Genomic DNA, 26,444 nt, shown 5'->3' with positions numbered 1-26,444 from the left:
AATCCTGCCACGTTGCCTCTGGGTTTCATGGGTGGGTGGCTGGGCGTCCAGGCAGCGGAGAACTGCGTAGAAATACGCGCCGTCGTCACGCAGCTACTTCCTTGCCATACTGAATCAAGGTACGTCTAATGGCGGGTTGGCATGTTCCAGCTGCCAAGTCAAGGTTGTGCGATACTTAGGTAAGCGACGTTCACTTGTGGCCCATGTCTCGGTAACTTCTTGCTGACATTCGGTATCGTGAAGATGGGGGGAGTTAAGCTTCCACGGTGCACGACTGCGCCAGACCACTTGTTGCGGGAGGATAATATTGCATACGTAGGCACAGTGGTCCGAAAAGGGCAAGGGCCAAAGTTCTGCACCTTGGACTGATGGTGTGAGTTCCCGAGAGACGCAAATCCTAGCAAGGCGGTTCGCGGAGTGACTCGTCTGATAAGTATGTCCAGGTGCGTCGCCGTGCCGAACTTCCTAAGTGTTGCGGAGCAACAGATCACGGATGACAAGACGCAGTACTCGACAGGTGTTGTAGTGCGGCATTTGATCATTAGGGTACAGGACAAAAAATCAGCCGCAAGCAATTGTCACAGCGCCCAAGAGACAAAGGGGCGATTTCTTGTGAACAGAAGTATGCCCTGTCGCGTTTGTGGGTGGAGCCTGAAGGAGCGTAAATGTCGACAATACGCGTCCCCATGACGGTGACGGCCATGTCTCTGGTGGGCGGAAGGTATGCCATATCAGCCTCCGGAATGGCTTCTCGGCTGTACGCCAAGTCCCAGATGACCGTCAGGAGAAGAATAAATATTATATCCCGCGACGTCTGGAAGTGTGGCCAAGAGTACTTCCTGTAGTAGTGCGATGTCGACGTTCGATGTCAGTGTCATCTCTCATAGCAGTTGAATTTTCACGCTGGAGGTAATGGCGTTCAAATGGTTCAAATGGCTCTGAGCACTATGGTCATAAGTCCCCTAGAACTTAGAACTACTTAAACCTAACCAACCTAAGGACAGCACACAACACCCAGCCATCACGAGGCAGAGAAAATCCCTGACCCCGCCGGGAATCGAACCCGGGAACCCGGGCGTGGGAAGCGAGAACGCTACCGCACGACCACGAAATGCGGGCGGTAATGGCGTTAGTGCTGATCGTTGCTACTGGGTAGGTTTGGAGTTGTGCCCCACCGTGGAGGGAAACTCCATCAGCGGAGGGTGAAGAGGGCGAGGGAACGTCTAGTCATGCCGTACACCACATGACGGCGTTATCGGCGGCTTAACTAGGTCCCCGTCTGCGGTAACGCCGTCCCCAGCGTGTGGTTCGGGTCACTCCACACCACCGAGGGCGCTATAGTTGCAATGTTCTTCTGATCTACCTCGTCCGTAGGAGCGGAGGTCGTTGCGTTGGCAGTCGCAACGGTGGAGTCCATTGGTTCAGATGCACCTGGGAGAGCCAGCAGAGTAGGCACCGGCACAGCCAGAGCCGGCGTCATGTTGCCGTCATTCTTGTAGTTGTGCAGGTTCTCCGAAGCCTCGTCTGGTCGGACGGCCTCTGGAGCCTCAGGGTGAGGTGGTCTGTCTCGTTCCGATACCGTACGGCGCCTCCTTTTGCGCCTTTTAGGTGAACTCTGTTTGCGTGTTCTTCCCTCTGTGTCGGAAGGCGGGGACTGCCGCGACTCCCTTCCGCCTTCTGACACAGAGGGAAGAACACGCAAACAGAGTTCACCTAAAAGGCGCAAAAGGAGGCGCCGTACGGTATCGGAACGAGACAGATGACCTCACCCTGAGGCTCCAGAGGCCGTCCGACCAGACGAGGCTTCGGAGAACCTGCTCTACTCCAGGAATGCCGAAGGCCGTCGCGGGGACGATAAGTGTAGGGGAGTGGACACCATCGGCCGGGAGGGGATCGGAAGTCGTCGCTGTTGGTAGTGGCGCCGGAAGAGCTTCAAGTTGTGAGCGTGACGCGTCGACCCCGGCTGCATCCGTAGCAGCAGGAAGGGCCACCAGTACAGTCCGACGGACGACGGTTGGAGAAGACAGCGCCGATGCGTAGGTGGTCGTCGGAGTCTGAGCGTCACGATAGCGGTTGGCAATTGGGTGATTCGTCGCTGAAGATACTCAGACCTGAGGTGGCCCTCTTTGGCGCACCCAGAACTGGTCTTGGGTTGGTCGTCGTATATGACGACCGCGCGGCACCCGCTTATTTGCAGGTAATATGGCTCGAGGCAACGGAGACCAATGGGGATCTATCGTACACCGTTAAGAGCGCGGTACGTTTGGAACTGCGCCCAACGTTCGGCAGTGTTTCCACGTATAGTGACATAAGGGCGGAAAGCGGCGATAACGTCTTTCGCCGGGAGCTCGCATTCCCAAGCCTGTGAGGTCGACAGTGACCGCACCGGCATTTTTGTCGGCGAGGCAAAAGCGTAGTCCATGTTTGGTGTCAGTAAGTAATCTTTCTTACACCGCGTTATTGATGACTTTGACGTACATCGCATTGTTTAATATGGAAAAATGGATGCCCAAGATGTCGGAAGCTGGGATCTTAGCAACGTCGCGTAGGAAGCGTTCCACTTCCGAGGCCCTTTGCCGGATATAGTCATTGCAGAAGCTGAATCGTAGTGTTGACTTTCTAAAGCGGTTGGCCATGGTTGTAGTACACGTAAGCGACGCCTAAGTGACGGCCGCTGAAAGTAAACAACAGCGAGAGCGAGCGCTCTGCAGACGGGAGCAAAAGCACGTCCGCTCTGCACGGCTGCCACAGCCGGACTGCTGAGCCACCATGCCGGCACCACTTGACCACGATGAACTCTACTATCCAGCTCCTACGCACAGATACGTAAGCCACATAACAGACGCCTAAAACTTCTCTTGCGATTTTCTCGGAATTGACGAAGTAGGTGCTCTTTACTGTTTGTAGACTATGTCGTTTTAATGACCTACTAAAGGTGTACAAGGTTTGAAGTAAATCATCCCAACGTCATGGCTTCCCCTTGTGAGACTGTGGTTTGTAGTTCCACAGTATTGTTACTCACTTTGGCTGTGATAGTGCGTCTGTCATGAGACAAGGAAGTGGTGGATTTATTAGGCCTCACTGAACATCATGCAGGATCTAACTGTGCCATGCAACTAGCGCCCGAATAGACACACATTGTTCGCTCAGCAGTGCAGCATCGTACAATCAATATTTTCCCACTCTCACCCTGCTAACATGCGGAAATACTCTACATAAATAATCTGTAGCACAAAGATTGCTAACACTGTCGGATGTGGGTACCTTGTTGATGTAACTACGCGGTTTGTGGGTGTTTGTAGTGCTACAAAATAAGTGAGAATGTGAGAAGTCAGATGGTAACAACTAATATGAAGAGACTTTAAATCTAGAAAACGCTTAAAACGTTTGCGTAATGGTGCTGGACGTCTAGAGTCATTTGAAAGCGTTTTAGGATTAACTGTAAGTTTTCCGTTAGTGCGAGGACGTGCTGAAATGTAATGCCTCCAAATTTTTTGTGTGAAAACCCTTGAGCCTATTAAAATAAAAGTTATTAGTATTCTACATCCTTGTTCTTCATGTCTACACAAATATTTCTTAACATAGTCACCCCGGAGACGAACCCGTTTACCTAAACGAGAGACCAGTATGTTGACACCGACATTGTAGAATGTTTCACTTTGTTGACGGAGTCACGACCTCATCTCTGCTTGCATCGCTTCACCACTATCAAAGTGAAATGGTTCAAATGGCTCTGAGCACTATGGGACTTAACTTCTGAGGTCATCAGTCCCCTAGAACTTACAACTACTTAAACCTAACTAACGTACGGACATCACACACACCCATGCCCGAGGCAGGATTCGAACCTGCGACCGTAACGGTCACGCGGTTGCAGACTGTAGCGCCTAGAACTGCTCGGCCACCACGGCCGGCTAAAGTGAAATCCTGTGACCATGTTGCAGTCAATATTTTTTGATTCGAGCAGTCAGTCACTTGAGTGACGGAGTATCTGGACACGACCATCAACCTAGTGTAACAAAAAACATGATTTGTCTGTCGAGGTGACACGTTTCCTTCGATTGCTGTGCCACTATCGATAATGCCGCACCTCCTGCGATCGTAACTGCCGATGCCGTTGGTTCAACGTGCAAACAGGTAGACATCATCTGGTGCGAAGTCCCACGTTCCACTATTTCCACTGAAAAGTGCGATCCAAAAGACTTGTGTCTGGGTTAGTACCGTATTCTGTCGTCAGATATTCCGCAGATTGGCGCCTATCCTGCTTTACAGAGCGGGTAACCCGATCGCCACGTTCTGTGATGAGGTGTGACTGTCGAAGTAAATAGAAATGGAAATGCCGTATGGCTAAGGCCTTCCGTCGGGTAGACCGTTCGCCTGGTATAAGTCTTTCGAATTGACGTCACTTCGGCAACACAACACAACACCTAGTCCCTGAGTGGAGAAAATCTCCGACCCAGCCGGGAAACGAACCCGGGCCGTTAGCTATGATATTCCGTTGTTCTGACCACCCAGCTACCAGGGGTGGACACTGTCGAAGTCATTGTCAGCTACTCGAGGTTTCGCAGTCATTCGACAACTTCCCATGCTGGTAACAGAAACTCGACAACAAACGACCAGCTTCGTCGTTTCCAGGTGCCGGACCATAACAACATGCCAGTCGCTTATGTCACCTGTTTCCCACATTTGTGGCCCATATCGCCGCTAGAATGATTCTCACTCCTCTCTACTCTGCTTCTGTGCTTTCTGCCGTGTCGAGGACTTTTGCCTACTCAGCCAGCAACCAACAACACATACGGGTTATGCGGGACGGACGTCACAGTGTACAGCTCTTCAGACAACAGACAAGGGGCAACTGCACTCCGCGCGGCAACCCAAGCACTGCCAGAGGTCACTCGCCCTGCACACCTTTTCTCTAATGGCCGAAAGTAGCATGTGCAGTATCCTGGCACCAAGGGGAGTATTTATCCCGTGTCCAGGCTACACTCGGTTGCGGAAGTATTCTCACAATCAGGGTCTCACTCTGGAGCCACCGTCCATGTCGATCTTGGGGTGTCTGCAACAGCCGACAGCTACGAACATACACCGTTCGTGGCCTCTACACCAAAGGGATGTGGCCTCCAACGCAGTGGTCTTCGTGTTTCACTGTCTATACGCCAGACTTCTTGCTGTTTGCCAAACTAACTTCCATCAGAGAAGATTGTTTGTGTGTGTTGATTTTATACCTGGGTATTTTTCCTGTGCCGCATTCAGCATAAAACTTTCCTGCTGCGAAACATACTTGCAACGGCACCAGTCGGTATTCACTGTTGCAATGGGTACTGCTTCAGCTCACCAATGGAGGTAGGCTGCCAGGAGGTTGCATTTACGTCAGTGACAATAAATTTGGCGTACGTACAAACCCGGACAACTGTCAGTGGGATAGTCACTGGGGCCCGCTACATCCCGCTAGTTTATTATTGGAATTAGTAAAAGCCCCTGTTCGGTCAGCGTAATGCGGTTTGGATGGACTCCCCAGGAGCGGCCGGCGCTGCTGGCGCACAGTGGCGGCGCCGTAATTGGGTATCGAGCCGGCAGGGCGGCGCTAAGAGCGGCAGCGGGCAGCGGGCAGCGGGCGGCGCGGGCCGTGCGCCAGATTACGGCAATCCCATTACCTGCCGCTCCGCTACGTGCTCGGGACGGTCCTGGCGTGCCACGCCGCTGCGCGCCGGCCCTCACTCCACGCCTAAATGCGAGGGCCGCCTACTGCGAGCTCGCAGAAATAGCGCAACATAGGCGGCTTCCACGGATAAAGACAATGAAAACAATAAAAACTACGTGGTTCAAAGGGAAGTGGCTAAAAGTGCTTTTAGATCAGCGGTCTTCAAACTGCGGCACGCGGGCTGCATGCGGGCCGAATCAAGTACTGGCGCTGCCAGCGGTTCTCAGACGTATTTTATAACAAAACGTAAATCCAGAGGTGTCTACTAACGTTAAGAGCTTCTTAAGAAAGTAGTTTTCTTGCTCAGTAACAAACAAAAATACCTACAGACTTTGTAATACAATGGCGTCCAAAATGAAGCAACAAACGAAAATTTTACAATGTTACGTTTATTTTGCCACAAAATAGTATAAATAAATGATAGCAAAGTAGGAACAATGCAAAGAATACAGAACGTCATCAACTGAAACCTGCATAACGGTAGACAAAAATGTTCTTCCTTTTTTTCCAATTTAACGGATTTGCACACAGATGCCAACAGCTGGTTAATGTGCTCAATATGGGATGTGACCTCCTCCGACACCAATACAGGGGTGCTGCGAGGTCAGATGTCACTTGCAGTGCACTACTCAGGCGATAACGTCTTACCCTTGCAGCAAAATAACGGTCGCTTCTTTCTGATGTCACACGTCGTCGGCCCTGCCCTGGTCTCTGGGCATAGTTTCGGTCTGCATAAACTGTCCCCTCATCCGAGGAACAACGGAACGATTCACATTAAGCCAACGGGCCACATCAGTTTGCGACTCTCCTGCTTCCATTCTTCCTATCGCTATCCACAGCAGAGAGTCTGTAAGCGTCTTGTCTGTGCCGTACTGCACTGTCTGTGACTGTGTACACAGCGAGTGTGGATGTGGGACTGCGAACACTGCCCCGCTTGGTAGGTGCCCTGACGTCGTTGCGGACGTAGTTGTCCGTTGATCGGAATGCCGTGTTCCGTGAAGAACACGATCGTAACGACACCTGTTGATAGTTTGTGTGATTATATCGTTAATTACACACAAGATGGGGAAATAGCAGTTTGTTCCTTCAATTTTGGTCACCAGTGTATTAAAAAATATGCTTAATTTTAATTGACGTTGGTGACTTAGGTCGTCAGCTAAGTAATGTTCGTCGTTTAGCTCAGGGTCAGAGGGGTAAGAAGTGCTACCTCTGTGGTGTTAGAGGATGTGAGTATAGTGTTTGTCTTCTAGTACTGCCTGCTGAGTCGTGTATCGGTGCCACCTCATGGACCACGCTAATGACACCATCGTTTGTCATTAGTACAACGAACCTCTTTCTCACTCACATTGAGAGCTGGACTCAATTTTTTGCTGTACTATTTTTAGTGAGTCTTCGTACTCTCGGAGAAAGATAAATTAAATAATCATTTGTTTACCATGTTAACATGCTCGCTATATTCTGCTCCAGTCCAGCTTTCCTACGACGACAGCTGCTGCACCACTATGCACCATTGTATATGAAGTCATACACAACACTACCAACTCATGGGCAAGTGCGACTTCGTCTAGGTAACTGCTATGGTATAAATTTTAAGACGAAAGTAATATGCACCGGTGAAAGCACATTACGGAGACAGTCATCTTCAAATCTGGTACATATTTGTAGCAAGCAGTATGATATTAAATTATGGCTGTTGTAATATTATGCAGTGCGTAGAAGAAAAATGAGATTCAGAGTATTTAGCACACATAGGGGATCATGGAGGAATTTTATGAGGGGGACTATGCTCCAGACTGAACGCTGAAAGGCATCAGTCTGAAATGATGATGTGATCGTGATCATATTGCATAATACATTTTAATACAAGTACAGTTACTGATATTAATCAATTAATGAACCATTCACTGAGACAACGCAACACCATTTAATCAGGCAATTACAGTGCCTCAACTCTGGGATCGCTGAGGGTGGTGGTAATCTCAAACATAGAGCAGTCAACACGAAGTGTTCCGAAAGGTGCCGACTTTTAACGATCGCTACTTGAGTTTGGAGCAGCTAACTTATGCATCGTTACTGCAGCTAGTCTATTTTTGGCTCGTAACATACCAAGTTATGTAGGTCATTCATTAATAATAAAACCGGTACATATAGGTTGCGAGACGCCCCCCCCCCCCCCCCAATAACGGTAGTATTGGCTCTTAGAGGAAAATGTTTGATGACCACTGGTTTAGATGGCCCAAATTTTACGGCAATGTTTGGCCGAATACAGCTGCTGTCAACGGTTCTGGAATGAGGCTGCAGTAGTCAGCAATTTTGCGGTACAGCTGGACGATATTGGTGATGTTACAAACTTACCTCTGATCCTAATCTTTGTTTCCTGCTTCTCTCACGGAGAGAACTGCAGTCATTTGTCTAAAGGAAAAAAATAATATTAAATTTTTCTTCGAAAGTCTGCACGGGTACATACAGCCACACGTCTTGTAGATGTTTGCTAAGAAACTTCCTGGCAGACTAAAACCGTGTGCCGGAACGAGACTCGAGCTCGGGACCTTTGCCTGTGGCGGGCAAGTGCTCTGCCATCTGTTTTTTTCTATTTGTGATCCCTTTTTTCGCCACCCCATTTTTTACGCCTTAAGCACTTTTTCTTTTTTAATATTTTTGTTTCCAACCCCTTTAATTTGTTTTATTTACCAACTCCTTTTTTTCTTTATTTTGTTTTTGTAATTTTTTTCTTTTTTTAAATTTAATAGTTTTTAATGTAGTGTTTAGACCTCTTCAACTTCAGGCGTTGGCCCCTATCATCCATACTACCCCCAAAAACCTGTCTAACCTAAAAACAAAAACCAAACCTCGTGCCACCGCCACTTGCACCCTAAAGCTAACTAGGACGGTCGTGCGCCACCACTTCATGCTCCACCCATGAACAAAAATTAAATATGCCTCTGAACATTTTATTAAAAAAAGAAAACGATAATAGAAGTGGTACAATACTTTATTATATGTTGCCTGTTGTTCATTGTGGTTTTATGTTTTTATTTGTAATTCTTTTTTTATATCTTTTTTTCCTCGGGGCTGTCCACGGCAGCCAGACGGCGGGGTGTCCTGGTCGTTTTCTCGTCCAAAGGGGGTTAAACACCCTATAATTACCGTTTATGTCTCTCTTCAGTCCATCATGTGCAATATCTCAGTCTCTTTTCACAACCGGTACACCCCAATGATCTGGAGGGCACGTAAACAACGACCGCAAGTAATTTGCAAAGAGCGTACCACGCGACGCTCTGCGCCGCAAAATCGTGTAGTTACTCGTTAAATAATGCCAATAATCGGACAACCCTGCAACGCTCTCATTAAAAAAGTATGACAATGCCGTACCCTTGCCCACATTGTGGTGTTATGACGAGTAGCAGGGAAGTAAGTGACGTCGGGATGGATCAGTTCGGTGGCCTCTACGGGCTGAAGCGTCCGTCGCATCAGCAATGCCAACATGTGCCGTGTGAGGAGCCAGGAGTCGGTAGCCGTACCACAAATTAAACGGTGCATGTCGGTGTCGACAGCGGCGCATCTGGGGCAGAGAGGATCCTCTGCAAGATGTATCATGTGTAAACGTTATCGTGTGGGGAATTTTTCAGTCGTTATCACTTACCACAGCGCCCTGACCGTGGTGGGAAGTAAAGGCGAGTGTGTGTTACTCCACAGCCGCCTCCAGCCAACTGCCGGATGTCGGCGTTCAACCACATTAGCAGGCAGCTTTCATTGAAAGTAGTGGTAGAAGTCGTTGGTTCTAGGATCCCGCGTGGTCGGCAAGACATCCAACAGGTAACTCATGTCGACCAGATACGTGCAAATGTGAGACAGTGTTGCCGTGATATGTCCGACAGGAATCGGCGGACGGAGGGATTGACGCACCACCTCCTGAATCAGTGTACCAGGGAGGGTGTCCTTGTCCGAAGTACGTAGGCGATGCATCGTCAGCAGGAAGGCAGCGCGCGCCCTGTTCTGCACGTTTATCATTCCAATGCCGCCTGCATGTTTGGGCAACTTTAGGGTCTTGTAACGGTTTTGAACACCCTATTCTCGTTGACGAAATGACGAAGCCCGCCAGGAACTTGGCAGCTACCGCAGCGGCCATCGGGAGAACGTGTGTGTAATGATTAAGTTTCGCAGCGAGGTAGAGGTTGACAAAATGTACCCGCATGATCCAGTAAAGTGTCCTAAAGTTATGAAGACGAACTTGCGTGCGGATCACATTAAGTAGTCTGCTATACGTAGCTGCTGCTGTACGCTGCACGTTCCCATGGAAGGTCTCTCACAAACACTTCATCGCCGGGACTTTGGTGATGGGAACTGTCGTATTCATATGCAGTCCTCTGCCCACATCCAAGTAGTGCGAGTTTCGCCGGTTGATACTCCTCCCGGCCACCTCTCCGTATTGCCGAAGATACTCGATCGCCGTACATATATCTTCTGCCGACCTCGCCAAGGATACTACATCGTCCGCATAGGCACAACATTTAAAATGCACATCTGGAGGCGAATGCCCCTCAAACGCTGTCGTAGACCATGAAGTGCGGGCTCGAGGGTGTCGGCGAAGAGAAAGGCTGTGAAAGGGGCTCCCAGAATGAGACAGAGAACCACACCTCCTGATATTGGGGACAGTCCTATCTTCTTTAAGACAACCTGCAAGAAATGGTGCTCAACTCGGTCAAATGCGTGGTCTCCGTCAACCGCCACGAGGGCGCCTTCTAAGCGGCATGCCGACATGAACGCCACCACTCAGACATGTTTGGTCGACATGAACGGCATCTTTGACAATAGCGAGGAGACGAGCATGAAGAGTGCGGGCAAACAGCTTGTAATCAGAATTCAATAACGCCAACGGCCGTAAGTCTTGCGGTGTACAACCCCCCGTTTGGTTTTGTCACAGGGATGATCAGGCCTTGCCGGCCGATGTGGCCGAGCGGTTCTAGGCGCTTCAGTCTGGAACCGCGCGACCACTACGGTCGCAGGTTCGAATCCTGCCTCGGGCATAGATGTGTGTGATGTCCTTAGGTTAGTTAGGTTTAAGTAGTTCTAAGTTCTAGGGGACTGATGACCTCAGATGTTAAGTCCGATAGCGCTCAGAGCCATTTGAACCATTTGATTAGGCCTTCCAGAAATTCGAGGGCGACGCGGAAGTCCGGATCTAGGAGATCGCATCACATCTGCCGCCAAACTTCCCCCATCAGGTCAGAAAAGGTTCTATAAAATTCAAGCGGAAGACTATCAGGTCCAGGTGATTTGTTTCTCGGGCCCGGAGAAAGGTCCATGCGCGTTTCTTCCCACGTGACGGCCTCCAAGAATGTGGCGTCGCCTTGCGCCGTACTCGAAGGTAGCAGGTGGTACAGGATATCCTCAATGTCATTGTCACGCCGTTGTTCTGCTGGATAGAGAGTGCGATAACAATGTGTGAGGGCTCGGGAGATGGCATTGTGTGTCTCTGCGCGTTGCCCGTCCGCAGAAATAACTGCCCTAATGAGTCGTCTCTTACGGTGTTTCCGTTCTCTGACGATGTCATAAAGAGAAGCACGTTGCTCTGGGATGGAATCTTGCAGTCTCGATCGAACCTGCGTCTCGTCCAATCTGTCAGCCGTGATTTGCAGAAGCCGTGTCCAGTGGACGGCCGTTTGGCGATCTAGCGGAGGGTGTTGCGACGCTAGTTCCCGCAAAACCGTGTAGTAAAACTCAGAGGTGGATCGGAGCCAAAGCGCCCTGTCTCGTCCATACGCCATGTTCGTGCGGCGAAGAGCTGGTTTGGCTCAGTATGTCCACCACCGTGTCGTGGAATCATAGGTATGACGCCGTCGCTCACATTTGTGCCAGGTATCAGTGAAGGCTACACGGCAAGTCTCTTCCCGGAGAAGAGTCCAAGGTCCTCTACTACGGCTCGTCTGTTGTCATGCAGAGTTACGGCGCGGATGAAGGCCTGATGGTCGGTGAATGCAGTGGGCCACAGCTCAGCACGGACAGTTGCTGCCCGAAGACCTCGGGAGACGTAATTCCTGTCCAACCTACTGGCCGAGTGGCTGGTGAAATGTGTCTATCCGTTCGGTCACCGTGGATTAGCGTCCATGTATCATGCAAGACGAGATCTCTGACCATAGCATGAAGGGCTGGACATGGGACATGGTGAGGGATCTGATCCTCAGGGCGTAAGACGCTGTTTAAGTCCCCGCCCACCACCAGGTGCTCTGTAGTGCCTTGAAACAATGGAGCTACCTCAGTGGAGTAATAGAGTGTTCGCTCTCGACGCTTCGCAGTGCCAGACGGGGCATACAGATTCACAAGGCGCACTGCGCCGATGGTGAGCGCAATGCCTCTCACTGACGGCAAAAACCGAATATCCGTTGGTTCGATACCATCGCGTAGTAGTATGGCAGTACCACAACCACCGTCGGAAGTTGGGTTGACGTAAGACCCGTATCCATAAATATCCAGGCGCAGATCAGGCCGTACCTCTTGAAGAAACACGATGTCAATGTCCGCCGCCCGAATCATGTCCTTTAACAACTGAGCTTTGATCGTGGAACTAATGCCGTTGACATTGACTATATCTATCCGATACACCTGGGTCATTTGATAATAGGATGACGTATCCTGCACTCGTTTAAGCCAAGTACGATGATATATCCTGCAGTCGTTTAAGCTAGTATGCTCCAGGTCGCCCGTCCGGCCGTCCTGCCACCCGTACCGCATATATTATTGTTTGGCTTAGACAAGATGTCCGTCCGACGATCCGTCGGCCGCGGGCATCTGGTTGTCACTCGAGTCTGACATCATTCTTTCCATCTCGGACTCGCAGTCACCAAGCTGGAGGTGTGGTACGTTGGGCGAAGCATGACGTTCATACGATGTCTCAGCCGCAAAATCGCCAGGTGGCTCGTCGGTAAACTGAGCACCGTCAAATTGGCTTTGTCCTTGGGCGGACGTTGCCAACAGCGAACCAGGAACCGTTGGTGTGAGGTTCACAGACCCGACCGCAGATTCATTTTCCTCTTCCTCCTACAACCTGTCACCATCTCTCGAATCATTTGCTGCAGACATCCTTCTCTTATTTCGTCGCTTGTGTGACTTCTGCTTGCGGTAACGCGTGTCCATGTCCTGCGGATCACGACAAACAGTAGGCACCTCCCGCATCTCCGACTCCGAGATCGAATCGATTTGCTGATGCTTTCCATCCTCACATGGCTGGGGTGCAGACGTGGTCGCTGCTGTCGAGCACGCCGACGGTTCAGATGGAGACATGGAGACTGCGTCGTCGTGGGCGCGGAAACCCGGCCCGCGGGGGTCCGCAGCTAGAACTGAACAACGCGTCCGACATGTTCCCCGCTGCCGCAACGTACGTAATAGGCATCGTTGTCTCGTTGCGATGGAGGCGTCGTGTCTGCACGTGGTATCTGGACTAGGCGTCGCTGCAGGCACTCAGAGCGTACATGCCCTTCCTGCCCGCACCCTGAACAAGTCCGCGGTTGGCCATCATAAATGACGATCGCTCGACAGCCACCAACGGTCACGTACGATGAGATGTGTTTATGCAGTTCGATTCGCACCTAACGCACTCCATTCAGCACAGGATACGTCTCGAACGTATGCCACTTTTCTTCCACGTGACTTAATACTTCCCCGTAAGGCCGCAGCGCGTTCACGACAAGCGTGGCCGAAACTTCAAACGGCAGCTCGAAGATTCGTACGTTCCGAACTTCCAAGTCCTCCATTGTCGACAGTCACTACACCCACGTTGCCGTCCGAGTGGTGGAAGCGATATCCAATGGTGGAACGGCGAAGAAGTCGTTCGCGCGGTGCTTCATCGACAATTTTCAGGTAAACTGTTCAAATGGTTCAAATGGCTCTGAGCACTACGGGACTTAACATCTATGGTCGTCAGCACCTAGAACTTAGAACTACTTAAACCTAACTAACCTAAGGACAACACACAACACCCAGTCATCACGAGGCAGAGAAAATCCCCGACCCCGCCGGGAATCGAACCCGGGAACCCGGGCGTGGGAAGCGAGAACGCTACCGCACGACCACGAGCTGCGGACAGGTAAACTGTGCTACAGACGATCGAAAGATGTGTATCGGTAAGTTCCTGTGGATGAATGTGCATTACTTCACGCATGAAACGCCTTACTTCGTATGCCTTAGGTCGTGCGTACTGGGCATCGAACGTTACGTTAATCGTGGCCTTTCTATAAGAAAACGACACCGTCGTTCGAGGTGATCTGTTTACACTTCCATATCACTACGCGCACGAGTAAACAACGGCCCGCTTGCGGAGCGCCGCACAGACCCCCGCGCACGTCTGCTTCGCAACAAGGCTGAGAGCCGACTTTCCAGCTGAGCTATCCAAACACCTCATTCTAGATGTTTGTTGTTGTGATTTTGTTATTTATATCAATGGAGAAGTGGAGAAACGAGAGAACTCTGAATTTTATAAACGGAATTCAACTATGACCAGGGCTGTAGCACATCGAAATTAGTGTGTACAACACTCGCAATTTGTAGAAACTGTTAGCAAGCGGTTGCCAATGAGCTTGGATCCAAGTTTGATGAAACACACAAAAAATTCCGAAGTCTTCGAGACTATGCCAAAAGCGAGACAAGAAATTTGCATAGAAAAAGTGTAACCAAAGGTAGCTCTTTGTCCAGATGGATAGCACTTGCTGCTGTGAATTTCGTACTATCTAAAAACGTACCTGAAGCACGAATTCGTGGAATAAGCAGTGCTGTGTGCTGGTGAACAAATATAAAATATTAATAATAATAGTAATCTTATTAGGTAATGGGGAGGGGGGAGAAAGGAAAAGAAAGGAAAGTAGCTCACGATAGATGTATTGGGACTTCATGGGGAGTCAGTGGCGCTGAGTGCAAATGTGTGCTGGACCGGGATTTGAACCCGGGATCTCCAGCTCACTAGGCAGTTGCATTAACCACGCCCCACTTGGAGATATTGTTTATCACTATAAATCGGACTATTGCGGTAAGCTCCTCGGCCGACCCAAATTTCCACCTTTGCTTAAGAAATGAGAAAAGTAACTTAAAAAAAATGGTTCAAATGGCTTTGAGCACTATGGGACTCAACTACTGAGGTCATCAGTCCCCTAGAACTTAGAACTACTTAAACCTAACTAACCTAAGGACATCACACACATCCATGCCCGAGGCAGGATTCGAACCTGCAACCGTAGCAGTCACGCGGTTCCAAACTGACGCGCTTAGAACCGCACGGCCACACCGGCCGGCTAAAAGTAACTTCACTTCGGAAAATTTTCCCAGTTGCATAATTGTCTATGTCACTTCGCCTTGCTCCTAAATTTCACTTACTTTTCTGATGTATTATCACACCTGAACGCCTAAAATTTACTTCTGCAAAGCGAAGTCACAATATTTGATGTGGAGGGCACAATTAAAGTTATGCTGAAGAAGAATGAACTAACTCAAACGTCAGCTGCAACTAATTATTTTGTCTCCACCACTTACTTCCATGTACGAAATGAACAATTTCAATCTCAATTAACGTTGTTGGAAATGTTGCAGACATGTGTGTGCTTAACGAAAAATTTTCGTGAGAGCTTTGCGGAACAATGTTTATATAAAAAATAGTACTATGGATCAATGTCCTGACAATTTATTTGCATTTGAAGAACCAATTGCTCCACAACAAGATCGTTTCTCAGAGCTGTGTACAACGTTGTATTCAACCTGTAGTCTGACTGTAGAGTAACATACAGAGAAAAAAAAAGTGTGAATCTTTGTCCGAGGAGTAGAAAATTAAAGCCCTGCTGTGGATAATAACGGTTTCACGTACAACGCCTGTAAAAATCATACACACTATATGATAATTACAAACAAATAAAATGTAGCGTGCTGCACAAACATTCGTGGTTACTGGTAGGTTAAACTGTGTCCTAAGTCAGAAGACTGCTTTGATGCAGCTCTGCAAGCTACTCTATCTTGTGCAAGATTCTTCATCTCTGCATAATTACTGTAACCTCTATCCATTTGAGCCTGTTTACTTCATTGAAGCCTTGGACACTCTACCCCCTCAATCCTCACTCTTCCTTCCGTTACAAAATTAACGGTTCCTTGATGCATCAGAACGTGGCGATTCCTTCTTTTAGTTACACTGTGCCAAGAATTTCTTATTTCTTCAATTATATCTAGTATCTCCTCATTTGTGTTCGATCTACTCGTCCAATTTTCAACATTCCTCTGCATCACCATACTTCAAAAGTTTCTATTCTTTTCTCATCTGAACTCCTTAACGTCCATTGTGCACTACCGTACAAGGCTAGCTGCAGACGAATACCTCCAGAAAACATTTTCAAACACTAGAATTTATATTCGATATTAACAAATTTCTCTTTTACAGGAACGATTTTCTTTCTATTACCAGTCTGCAGTTTATATCTTCTCTAGTTCAGCCATCGACAGTTATTTTTCTGCCAAAATAGCAAAACTCGTCGTCTCCTTCTCGTGCGTCATTTCTAAGTCTTAATTCTATCGCCATCATTTGATTTAATTGTATTAAATCTCAACAACCTTGCTTTACTTTTGTCGATATTCATCTCATAACCTCTTTTCTAGATGGTGCATTCCGTGCAACTGCTCCTGCCCTCTCTGACCTTTGATAGTATTACAATGTCGTCGACAAACGCCAAAGTTTTCATTTCTTCTCCATGAACTATAATTGCCTTCTCAAATTTCTTCTTGGTTTCCTTTAGTGCTTGCCCAGTGCACAAATGTAATAACACTGGGGACAGGCTACTGTCCTGTCTCACTCCATACTCAACCAGTGCCTCTCTTTCGTGCTCTTCGACTCTTGCAATCGCAGTCTGATTTCTGTACAAGTTTTACATAACTTTTCTGTACCCATATGCATATAGCAAGAATTAAAAGAATGCCGGCCGCGGTGGTCTAGCGGTTCTGGCGCTGCAGTCCGGAACCGCGGGACTGCTACGGTCGCAGGTTCGAATCCTGCCTCGGGCATGGGTGTGTATGATGTCCTTAGATTGGTTAAGTTTAAGTAGTTCTAAGTTCTAGGGGACTTATGACCTAAGATGTTGAGTCCCATAGTGCTCAGAGCCAATTAAAAGAAATGAGATGTAGCAACTGGTTCAACATTTTTACGTGATGTGCCTTGAGATTACAGTTGCAGAACAAGCAGCGGAAGTCCCTGTTTGTTGAGGTACTCTACATAAATTAGTATGTTTATGAGAAAGAAATACTGTAATTACGAAAAACCAGTTACTCGACTACCCGATTCCTTAAAGAATCGAACTCCCATGTATAAAATAGTCAAAAACGTCTCAAATGAGTTAATGTATTATATATTTGACGATGGGGTTTGTTTTAAGGAAGACTAGTTTTTCATGGATCTCAGTGTTTATGACGTCATATTCCCTGAGCTATGAGTCATACAATGACATGGTTTTCCAGTTGCGTTCAGTGGTACATGTCGATACTATCTGCAGATTTATTGCGAACAGAGTTAGTGGTAAAGAAGTGTTGTTGAAGTTCTACTTCGTCGTAGCGAAAAAGCAATAAATTTTCCTCTTTGCATCATTTTCTTGGGAATGTCAGGGGGGAAAAGTTTCCGAAATCTTTTCTACATCTACATCTACACTGATACTCTGCAAATCATACTCAAGCGCCTGGAAGAGCGTTTATCGAACCATTTTCACAATATTTCTCTGTTATTCCAATCTAGAGCAGCGCGCGGATAAACGAACACCTGTATCTTTCGGTGCGAGTTCTGATTTCCCTTATTTTATTATGATGATCGTTTCTGCGTATGTAGGCCGGCGTCAAAAAAATATTTACGCATTCCGTAGAGAAAGTTGGTGCTTGAAATTTTGTGACAAGGTTCCGCCTCGATGAAAAACATCTGTGTTTTAATGATGTCCCCTCCCCCCCCCCCCCTCACCACGCCCCATAGTCCCCAAATCAGTCAGTGACACTCTCTATGTCGCGATAATAAAAAACTTGCTCCTCTATGAACTTTGTCGATGTCTTCCGTTAAAAAATGTACTGCATCTGGCGAGATATGAACCAACTATCTCTCGAATGAGAATCTGCTATTCTATTCATTACACTACTCCACCGCGCCAATTAGATAAATTATGTGTAAAGTCAGTTGGAAGTCGGCAACTGCTATGATTCTCAAATACTGATTGAATAAAGTCCCCGCCGGCCGATGTGGCCGAGCGGTTCTAGGCGCTTCAGTCTGGAACCGCGCGACCACTACGGTCGCAGGTTCGAATCCTGCCTTGGGCATTGATGTGGGTGATGTCCTTAGGTTAGTTAGGTTTAAGTAGTTCTAAAGTTCTAGAGGACTGATGACCTCAGCTGTTAAATTCCATAGTGCTCAGAGCCATTTGAACCATTTGAATAAAGTCCCCGTATTTTACCATGAGAGTAGAAAACGTAAATAATTTTTACTGTGTGTCAGATCAGAAAATTTTAATAATTCTAATTACATGTTAGAGCGTAACTAGTAAACGGACACAGGCTTTTAGGAACATGGAGCAGATGGGATGAGATAGCGAGTCCCCAGGAAGCCGAAAGCTGTTTGCTTCTCAACGGCTGACCAAACAGCTGAGGATTGTTCTCGATGGTTTGCCTTGGCTACGACGATCGAGTTCTACATCTACATCTACATTCATACTCCGCAAGCCACCCAACGGTGTGTGGCGGAGGGCACTTTACGTGCCACTGTCATTACCTCCCTTTCCTGTTCCAGTCGCGTATGGTTCGCGGGAAGAACGACTGTCTGAAAGCCTCCGTGCGCGCTCTAATCTCTCTAATTTTACATTCGTGATCTCCTCGGGAGGTATAAGTAGGGGGAAGCAATATACTCGATACCTCATCCAGAAACGCACCCTCTCGAAACCTGGCGAGCAAGCTACACCGCGATGCAGAGCGCCTCTCTTGCAGAGTCTGCCACTTGAGTTTATTAAACATCTCCGTAACGCTATCACGGTTACCAAATAACCCTGTGACGAAACGCGCCGCTCTACTTTGGATCTTCTCTATCTCCTCCGTCAACCCGATCTGGTACGGATCCCACACTGATGAGCAATACTCAAGTATAGGTCGAACGAGTGTTTTGTAAGCCACCTCCTTTGTTGATGGACTACATTTTCTAAGCACTCTCCCAATGAATCTCAACCTGGTACCCGCCTTACCAACAATTAATTTTATATGATCATTCCATTTCAAATCGTTCCGCACGCATACTCCCAGATATGGAAGGGGTAACCTTGTGATGCATATAATGGAGGAATTTCTGGTGGAAGTTGGTCGAACATTAAGGCGATAACATGTCAAGGAAAGGTTTCAAGGGAATATTGCTGACGGATACTGCAGAGGGCTTCGTACTCCCAGAATCAATGTAGAACGGAATAAAAGCTCAGAGAGGGGAAGGTTAAAGGAGAGTAGAGATTCAGTGAGTAATCAGATCACCCGGAGAGCAACGACGTTTCTCAGCAGTACCTGGTGGAGCGACAGGCATTTAGCTACGAGAAGACGGTGACAGACCATGTAGGACACAGGGTAACTGCAAGCTAATTAGAAATTTTTAGTATTCATTGAAGCAGCATTGGACAGAAGCTGCGTGTTACTTGTCTCTTGCCCTGTAGGGCAAGTTGCTCTTGATTGGTAGTGAATTATTTCAAAGGGTTAATGATTTATTATGTAGGCCAAGTTGCCAGTAGTTGGCAGAGCAACTGGCAGTGAAAGTAAACGTCTGTGATAAAGGCCCTTTCTAGAGATTACTGAAAGCATCTGACATGAGGGGTTTTGGTCTGACACCTCAATAAACAAATTTGTTGGTTCGAACAATAAACGAAATGACTAAAAGGAATAACTTCATACTTCGACAGATCAATGGTGCCAACAAGAAAAAATACCATCCTGTTGTAAGCGAGCACGCACCCGAAACAAGTAGAGATCCTCCCTCACATCTCCGCTATAAAGTTTGACAAACGAGCTAACTAAACCCATACTGTCGTTAACGTCCTGACTGCGCCACACGGATAACACCGAAACCTAAAGAAGAAAAGTTGGTCTAGGGAAACTGTAGCGGGACGGGGAGCAAGGAAGGTGCCTCCACGTGTGCATTTTACTTACATGCTACATAGAAGAAAGTAAAATGCCGGCGCTCCCCGGAAACGTTGCCCAATGGGACAACGGCCAAACCTTCCACCACCGGAAACCAATGCAATCAAAAGCCAAAAACAAAAACAGGTTCTCTTCAGGGCCAACCCTGACGATCGTCAGCCTGAACGTCGACGGAATCACCAAGAATAAGGAGGATGTAATATCGCAACTATGCCGATCAGAAAAGTGGAACGTACTGTGCCTGCAGGAAACGCATAGAGATGAAACAGCAAACAGACCCAATATCAAAGGAATGCGCTTGGCAGTAGAAGCACCTCACAGAAGGTATGGGAGCGCAATATTTACCACACCCGAGATGCTGTTCTCTTCCACGAGTAAGACAACCACCAACAACATTGAAGTGTTAGCGGTAGAGAGTGGATCATTTACAATATGCTCCGTATATAACCCCCCCGGCCAGAACTTACACACTTCAACGCCAGAAAGCTTCAACAACCAAAGGACACACTTCGTTGTGGGCAACCTTAACAGCCACAGCACCACCTGGGGCTACGACGAGACAGACGCCAATGGTCAGCTGCTAGAACAATGGTCTGAGGCAAATAACCTCTCACTTTTCCACGACCCCAAGCTCCCCTGCTCCTTCAACAGCAAAATTTGGAAGCGAGGTTACAATCCCGATATTTGCTTCGTCAGCCGGAACATCTACGACACCTGCTGCAAAAGAGTATATGATGCAATCCCAAAGACACAACATCGACCTATTGGAATCCAAGTCTACTCAACAATCAAAACAACCAAAATACCTTTCCGTAGGAGGTTCAATTTTAAAAAGGCTAGGTGGTCAGAATATTCCCAAGCGCTGGATGAGGAATTAGCCAGTCTGACCCCAACACCAAATAATTACCTTACCTTTGTTGAGACTTTGCGAAAGGTATCTAGACAATATATTCCTAGGGGTTGCAGACAACACTATATCCCAGGGCTCTCAAATGCCTCAAAGGACATCCTGGAGAAGTATCAAGTATTGTTCGCGGAAGACCCATTCAGCGACGAAATCATCACCTGTGGCACAGCTTTAATGTCAGCCCTCAGCGGGGCACGCGAGAAGAAGTGAATAGCAACCCTAGAAAGAATGGATATGTCCCACAGTAGCAAAGTAGCCTGGAACCTGATTAAGAAACTGGATGGTGACCCAAGGCTAAGCAAGGCCCCGGCCAACGTAACTCCAAACCAGGTGGCCAACCAACTCCTTCTAAACGGCAAGTTCAACTCCAAACGTCAGAGAACTAAAATCACACGCCTACTGCCAACGGAAAACACCAACTTCCAGAAACCATTTAGCATGAGAGAGTTGAGCAATGGCATAAATACCATGAAGAATGGGAAAGCCGCTGGTTTTGATGATATTTGCGTGGAACAGATTAAAAACTCGACCTTGACGCCAGGGACTGGATACTTGGACTTTTTAACGTGTGCCGTGAAACCTTTCAAATCCCGAAACTGTGGAGGAAGTCAAAAGTGGTGGCTCTCCTTAAACCCGGGAAGGACCCAGAGTCTCCGAAGAGCTATCGACCCATAACCCTTCTCTGCCATCTGTTTAAGCTCTATGAAAGATTGATCCTCAACAGAACAGAGAAGATCGTTGACTCGAAGCTAATTCCACACCAAGCAGGTTTTAGACCTGGAAAAGTCCTGTACCAGTCAAATTCTAGCATTGACGGAACATATCGAGGATGGGTTTGAGAATAAACTAATCACCGGGCTGGCACTAGTCGACCTAAGTTCCACCTATGATACAGTACATCACCGGACACTACTGCATAAAATCTACGAGACCCTGAAAGACTACCACCTAGTCAAGATAATCGAATCCCTGCTCCAAAATAGACAGTTCTTCGTAATGCTTGAGGGGAAAAAGAGTCGATGGCGGAATCAGAAAAATGGGCTCGCCCAAGGGAGCGTGTTGGCGCCAATCCTATTCAACATATATACAAATGACCAACCAACTCCAGACAAAATCAAAACTTTTGTATATGCAGACGACCTGGCAATAACAGTTCAAGGCAACAGGTTTGAAGCCATCGAGGAGAAACTAGAAGCCGCCCTTTCTATAATGTCAACCTACTACAAAAAGAATTCTCTAAAACCCCAATCCCTCCAAAACTCAAGTGAGTGCATTTCATCTGAACTCGAGGCAGGCAAAGTACAGGCTCAATGTTACCTGGGATGGGACATTACTAGAACACACAGATACTCCCACCTACCTTGGCGTCGTGCTAGACAGAACATTGACATACAAATATCATTGTGAAAAAACACGCAAAAAAGTAGAAGCACGAAATTCCCTAATAAGAAAGCTGTCCAACAGCAAATGGGGTGCCAAACCTACCGTGGTCAGAACTTCAGCCCAAGCTTTGTGCTTTTCAACGGCCGATTATGCCTGCCCAGTATGGTGCAGATCCGCCCACGCAAAAAAGGTAGATATTAGCTTGAATGAAACATGCAGGATAGTGACAGGCTGCATGAAACCAACCCCCAGGTTTCACAAACCCTGACTCACGTAGGAAAGCCCATGAACATACTGAGAAGCTAAAACAAACCTTTGATGCTCGTCACTCAATATTTGGCCTCGGGTGTGGCCCCAGCAGACTCAAATCCAGACGCCGTTTCCTAAGTTGCGCCTTAGATGAGCCCCCCATCTACTATCCACTAAGAGAGGACACACCAAGTGGCGTTTCTAGTGATTGGAAAACCTGGAGAATGCTTAACCGCATCAGAACTGGGGTGGCTCCTGTGAAATCTAATCTGATCAAATGGGGTTTGTTGGACGAAAATGACGACAAATGCGACTGCGGCACTAGACAGGACATGGAACATCTCCTACAATGCCCAGCCTGCCCGCACAGATGCACCCTCGACGATCTATGGCTGGCTAAAGAAGAAGCATTGGACATTGCCCAATATTGGGCAAACAAATTGTAGTTTCCGGACACGAAAAAGTAAAGTAAGTGTAGCGCGACGCGACAATTTGCGCGCCGCTAGTTACTCTGCCTAACAACGTATACACAGTACTAACTTTAATAACTGACTTAGACCCTCAGTTACTAGCCAGAACATTATAACCAGCTACCTATTATCGATATAAGGCCGTCTAGGAGATAGCAACGTCACCTGACGAGGAATGACACACACACGGTTTATGTAGTATCAGCGTGCGTACTATCCGTCTGTGAAATGGGGAAGCCGCGTGATCTATCTTAGATCGAGGGCAGGCTTAACGGCCCGGAGGCTCAGCACGAGCAGTTCGGCAACTGCACGACTTATCGAGTATTCGAGAAGTGCTGTGGTGAGTGTCTTCAGCACGTAGCGATGTCTGACGTTGTGGAATTGGGCGGCCACTCCTCATTACAGATGCCGGACGCCGTAGACTGGACAGAAGGGTAATACAGAACATGCGGCGAACTGTAGCGGAACTAACATCAGTCTTTAATGCTGGGCAAAAGAGAAGTGTGTCTGAACACACAGTGCATCGAACACGCCTAGCTATGGGCCTCCACAGCCGATGGCCCATCTATGTGCCATAGGCACTGGACGCTGGCGCAGTGTCAGAGCGTTGCATGGTCTGATGAATCCAAATACATCCTACATCAGGTTGACGGGAGGACGCGAATCCCTCCTCCTCCAGGGAAAAACCTCCTAGACACCAGTGCTGCGGGACGGAGACAAGCTGGCTGCGGCTCCGTTATGCTTTGGGGGCATCCATGCATCGAATGAAGATAGTGCAAGGCACCACGATGGTCAAGGAGATGCAGACCACGTACACCTCTCCGGCAGGCTCGAGTTTCCTGACGGCAGTGGCATTTTCCAAGAAGATAATGCGCCGTGTCACAAGGCCAGGAGTGTGATGGAGTGATTCGAGGAACACAGTGGCACTTTAAAATTGCTGTCCGACCCCCCCCCCCCCCCCCCCCAACCCCCCAGTACGTCCGATATGAACCCAACGATCACATCTGGGATGTGACTGAACATGGCGGCAGATCTCATAGCCCCTCTCCCTTGAATTTACTGGAATTAGGTGACTTGTGTGTGTAGATGTGGTGCCAACTTACTCCAGCGACTTACCGAGGCGTCTCTGCTTGCACGCCACGTCGCTTCGCCGCTGTTATCCACGCCAAGGGTGCACATACAAGCTATTAGGCAGGTGGTATAAAGTTCTGGCTGATCAGTGAATACATCTTAATGTTACCCATGGAAGCCGCTACATAGGCAAGATGCGACTGGTGCGAGGCGAGCAGGTGATCGTTTCAGGCGTTTGGTAGTGTAGAGACAGCAAATGTTTCTGTCAGGTTCGTGGACACGTTTCGCTCCCGTCCCTGAGACGCGTGCGCCGCCGGCGTTGGAGACCGTCGGTCCCAGGCCGGCCGCAGCCACGCTCGCTGCCTGGCTGCCGCGCCCCGTACTAATGGTGGGTCGTAACCCAGCTCGTTACGGCAGAGCGGAGAGCGGCGCGGGCGGCGGGGGCGGCTGTTTGCGCGGCGCTCCCCGGGGGCCTGTTTATGCGAGCGGCTGTCACTTCCGCCGTCCGGCGCTTCTCTCCTCTGTGTTCAGCAGTCCCGGGCCCGCCTCACAGGGGAAACACGTCACCTAGGCTGCCGGAGCAGGTGGCAAAGTGAAGCGTTACACCGCGCCGTCTGGCAGCGGACGCCAGGCGAGGCACAGCTGGAACTTGAGATCCAAGGGAGGGACAATTTTGGTAAACATTTTTGGAATACAGTGATCAATTAATGGTTATATTTAAAGTTCAGTCTTGATCACGTTATGTCTGTTTTAATGAGTAACCGGTTTCGGTTTTTTCTATAAAACCATCATCAGACCCATTGGCTCCCTTGGGTTGGTAGGTGGAGCTCTCCTTGCTGCTGTGCAGTCAACTGAAGTTGACTGCACAGCAGCAAGGAGAGCTCCACCTACCAACCCAAGGGAGCCAATGGGTCTGATGATGGTTTTATAGAAAAAACCGAAACCGGTTACTCATTAAAACAGACATAACGTGATCAAGACTGAACTTTAATCTAAATATAACCAAGGGAGGGAGTCGTGGGGTCATGACCCCCAGAAATAACATTTTAGTGGAAGCGTTTGTACTGGCTGGCGAACGATAGCCGGCCCCGACTACAGACTGCTGGCCAATTAGACATGAATCGTTGCTCGCCACGAACAAATACAACAAGAAGTAGATAAACATGTAACAAATGGTTCAAATGGCTCTGAGCACTATCGGACTTAACATCTGAGGTCATCAGTCCCCTAGAACTTACTACTTAAACCTAACTAACCTAAGGACATCACACACATCCATGCCCGAGGCAGGATTCGAATCTCCGACCGGACCAGTCGCTCGGCTCCGGACTGAAGCGCCTAGAGCCGCTCGGCCACAGCGGCCGGCTAAACATGTAACAATTAAATAAAGAAATAACAAATAATCTACAGCAAAGGTCTATATTTAATGAATTGATCTTGCCTTTTACATTACATGAAATTAGCTGCTGATAATGACCTCCTTGAGCTTCAGTACTCTTTTGCACGAGCCCTAACATGTTTATATACGTTTTGCGCAACTCTGCCATATCATTGCTCAAAATTTCATTACGAATATTGTCCTTCAAGTCTACTAACTTCACTGGATTATTTGGGTACATTTTTCGCTTTAGGCTGCCCCACATTTGAAAGTCACAAGCGGTTAAGTCCAACGAAATTGGCGACCACTGGCCTTTGCTCACAGTCCATTCTTCTCTGAATCTTTCGTGAATTCGGGGCATTGACTCGTGTGAAATGTGACAGGTCGTCGCATCCCATTGAAAGACGGCATACGTACGTTTGCGGTGGGTCATCTGTGCATAAAATTCATCAAACATCCGCATATACAGGTTGCTCGGAAATTCTCGTTACGAAGCTCTAGGGCCGGCCGGGGTGGCCGGAACCGCGCGACCGCTACGGTCGCAGGTTCGAATCCTGTCTTGGGCATGGATGTGTGTGATGTCCTTAGGTTAGTTAGGTTTAAGTAGTTCTAAGTTCTAGGGGACTGATGACCTTATAAGTTAAGTCCCACAGTGCTGAGCCATTTGAACCATTTGAACAAAGCTGTAGGACTTGTAGAAGGGAGTGAGTACATAAGATTTTGAATAGGAAGCCATGTTCGGAAACGTACTGTTTCCGCTCTACGACGGTTTCAGTTCAGATGTGTAACGCGTCCACGTCTGCTGAGGGAGAGAGGGAAGTCTCAGGGGTGCTTGTTCCGGTATGCAATACGGCAGACAGGATGACGTCATGCGGTCACCTGATGCTACGTAACTTCCGCCTCGCCAGAGACAGAGGAAGACCTGCTTGCACGATCTGTAACAACGTTGGCTGTCGCAATATCGGGCCGCTTTTGTAATGCGTCAGTACTATTCTGTACGTACAGTATGCTGTTTTCTAATATGTTTATGCAAACAAATGTGCTTAAGTGTTAAATGGATCTTACGTTATGTTTCCTTTCGAAGTGTTACCTAATAAATGTAGTGCATCACACCCAGTTCAGTTC

The sequence above is a fragment of the Schistocerca nitens genome, chromosome 4 (assembly GCF_023898315.1).
Source record: "Schistocerca nitens isolate TAMUIC-IGC-003100 chromosome 4, iqSchNite1.1, whole genome shotgun sequence".
In the NCBI taxonomy this organism is placed as follows: Eukaryota; Metazoa; Arthropoda; class Insecta; order Orthoptera; family Acrididae; genus Schistocerca; species Schistocerca nitens.
This window is presented reverse-complemented; position numbering follows the sequence as displayed.